Genomic DNA, 3,166 nt, shown 5'->3' on the forward strand with positions numbered 1-3,166 from the left:
AGGAACATGCAGTTCTTCCCTTCTTTCTCCTTCCTGCTGCCTCGAATGTGAACAGGATGGCTTGACCGTGAGCAACAGCCTTGTACAACGGAGTGGAAGCCACATGTTGAGGATGTGGAAGAACCAGAAAGGACACTTCACCAGTTCTGGGTGCCCCACCGCCAGACTCCATTTGCATGAGAGAGAAATAAACTTCTCTCTTGTTTAAGCCTTTGTTGTTCTCTTCTCTTCTTTTTCTTCTTTTTTTTTTGTTTTATAAATTTATTTATTTTATTTATTTATTTTTGGCTGTGTTGGGTCTTTGTTGCTGCGTGCGGGCTTTCTCTAGTTGCGGTGAGCGCTGCAGTGAGTGGGCTTCTTGTTGCGGTGGCTTCTCTTGTTGCAGAGCGCGTGCTCCAGGCGTGTGGGCTTCAGTAGTTGTGGCTCACAGGATCTAGAGCGCAGGCTCAGTAGTTGTGGCGCACGGGCTTAGCTGCTCCGCGGCATGTGGGATCTTCCCGGACCAGGGCTCGAATCCGTGTCCCCTGCATTGGCAGGCGGATTCTCAACCACTGTGCCACCAGGGAAGCCCCTTCTCTTCTTTCTTAATCTCAGTCAAATCTGATCCTACGTGATAAAATTTGATACATTATAATACATGTACCAAAATACATATAACAAGAAGAGATAACTGTAAATGGAGGTTCTAATATTTCTTGTACCCCACCGGATGGAGGTTCACATACCCCTGGGGTGCATACCTTCCCCCCTTCATTTTAGAGCCCTCTGGTCTCCTTGGCCCTGGCCCTGTGGTGCCCCGTGGGGTTAGCTGCATTTGTGAGGCTGTTTGCCTCCTGTCTCTGAATGCACTTTGCTCTTTGAGGCAGTGACCCTGAAGCGAGGCCTCTGAATCGCCTAGCCCAGCTGCGGCAGAGTCCCTCCCTGGCCCTGCCTTTGCTGCCTGCTGACTCTGTGTCTGTTTCTATCATCCAGATTTTGCTTTTGCAATGGGGAAAGCAGACCAGAAAATGTGACGGAATCGATAAGATGAGATATGATCTGAACCCAAAGAAGTAGGCAATCCATAATTGTCAGGGGAAAAGACCTACCTCTCTAGCCTTGCTGTTGCAGCCCAGAACTTGAGCTAATTGGCCTGGTTCTGTAGGGAAGGAGAGGGGGAAGGGAAGAGGCAAAGAGCTTTGTCATTCTAGAGCTTTCTCCGAGGCCACGGTTTTCTCTTCCCAGGAAGGCGACAACCGTGGGCCCACGCCCACCTCACCACATCAGACATGGTCAGAGTGGACCCAATTCTAAGACATTGAGGCTGGGCTGGGGAAAGCTGACCCTGCCCGGTCTCTTTAGGATCTGGGTGAGTCCATTCTCCCTCTCTTCACCCCCTTGAGGCATCAATGCCCTGATGGTACCACAGCTTCAAAATTCCCTGACTCATGCCATCCTCGGATTTTAAAAGAGCTTATTCAAGTGGTGTAGGCGGCATGCTCCACCCTCCACTCAGCTCAGGAGTTCAGTACAGCACTCGTGTGTGTGTGTGTGTGTGTGTGTGCGCGCGCACACACACACACACACGTGCGCGCGCCCACGCATGTGGGACAGAGGGACCAGAGAAGGAAGGGGCTGGAGTGGGGGAGAGGGGCTCCTGAAACCAGAAGGAAAAGTTCTTGAGGGAAACTTGTGCTGCTCTCATTATGAAAGCAATGAATTGGTACCCCAAAGAGCGGCTGGCCCTTACCCCCTAAGTGGGCAGGTCAGAACCGGAAAGTGCTGCGTAGGTTTGCTCAGGAAAAGCAAACATGCTGGGGAGGAAAGCATCTTCTCTCTCCATCACAGTCTGAGCCGGCTGTTCTCCTACACTTCTAGGGAGCGAGGCTATCATGTGACTTGCTGGTAACCATGGCAACGAACCTTGTTCCGCGAAGTGGCGAAGTGTACGGAGAGAAATCCCACAGAAAGAGATCTGTCTCTTTCTGGATGTTGTCCTGTACCCAAGGGCAGCTCGACTCCAGCACAGTTTGTTCTCCGTCACTGCTGCGGCAATTTTTTGAGGTAATGACAGTGATTTGCTCTCTTCTGAGCTGGAGACCTTGGGTTTTTTTGGTTCTCCTCCTGATTCTTGCATCCCCTACTTTGGAACAGTCTCTGAAGACGAAAGACAAAAATAGCTCTCTCCGAAAGAGAGGGTGCTAATGCATGCTGTGCTTTCAGAGATGGGCTTCTCTTTGTGCTTTCAGAGATGGGCTTCTCCAGTAAGTGAAGCCTGGGGGCAAGCTCTGCTTTCTTGCCGGGCCACAGAGAAAGCACTAGTGAAGCTGGGGGAGTGAACGCAGTGCTCTCTGCCAGGAGAGGCTGGAGGAGTGGTCTGTACTGAGGAAACTTAAACAGCAGTGAGTGGGGTGCAGCCAACCTGACCGTGGGCACTCACCACTCCCCTGCTCGCAGGCTTACCGGGAGGAAGCGGCTCTGATATTCTCTGTTGCAAACGAAGGACAAAATTATAATTTGGGGAAACGCACATTGTTAAATGATGCAGCCAAAAGACGGCTACAGAGTGATGGGCACACACAAGGTGCCCCCTCTGAGCTGCAGCTTCCATCTGCCTTTAGGAGACCAGATAGCGGGCGTTGCCTTTTCAGTGGGATGCCATCACGTTTATTGCCTCAGTGACCTTGAACGAGCCACTGAGACTCTTTGGCTGTCAGTTTCTCCATCTTTAAAAGAGGCAGAGTAATATTTCTGTAGCCTTTCTCACTGGGTTTTTGTAACAATCCCATTTGATAATCTAAGGGAAAGGAGTTTAAAACTATAAATCTCTGTGTGGTACCATTATCCTTCTTCTCAGTTACAGAAATATCCATTCTTAAAGGATTCTGAAAGTTGGAATGAGTAAGTAATTAGGTCAAAAAACTATGATAGTGCAAAGCCATAGCTGTTACCAAGATAGTGTTTTTAGCTAATGTTTAATGAATGCAAAGCAAATCGCACACTGCATGTAATCCTAACAACACCCCCGTTAGTATGACAGTTTCCATTTTACGGATGAGGCCCAAATTCACATAGCTGGTGATTCATGTCCTGGCCAGTCTGATTCCCAAGTCTAGGGTCTTAACTGCTGCTGGGGCCTTGTGCTGGGGGAAATTCACTGCAACATTTCCACGCTGCTGGAGTTGTC

General features: G+C 49.7%; 1 long non-coding RNA gene across 1 annotated transcript; it reads right to left on the bottom strand.

Moving 5' to 3' along the window:
- Window positions 1–488: 488 nt before the first annotated feature.
- Window positions 489–2,734, bottom strand: LOC116742733. Its single transcript, XR_004346553.1, has 3 exons — window positions 1,903–2,734; window positions 1,089–1,138; window positions 489–606 (listed from the first exon to the last, which is right to left on the bottom strand). It is a non-coding gene; the product is annotated as an uncharacterized LOC116742733 (long non-coding RNA).
- Window positions 2,735–3,166: the final 432 nt, after the last annotated feature.

This window comes from Phocoena sinus, chromosome 17 (genome assembly GCF_008692025.1).
Source record: "Phocoena sinus isolate mPhoSin1 chromosome 17, mPhoSin1.pri, whole genome shotgun sequence".
In the NCBI taxonomy this organism is placed as follows: domain Eukaryota; kingdom Metazoa; phylum Chordata; class Mammalia; order Artiodactyla; family Phocoenidae; genus Phocoena; species Phocoena sinus.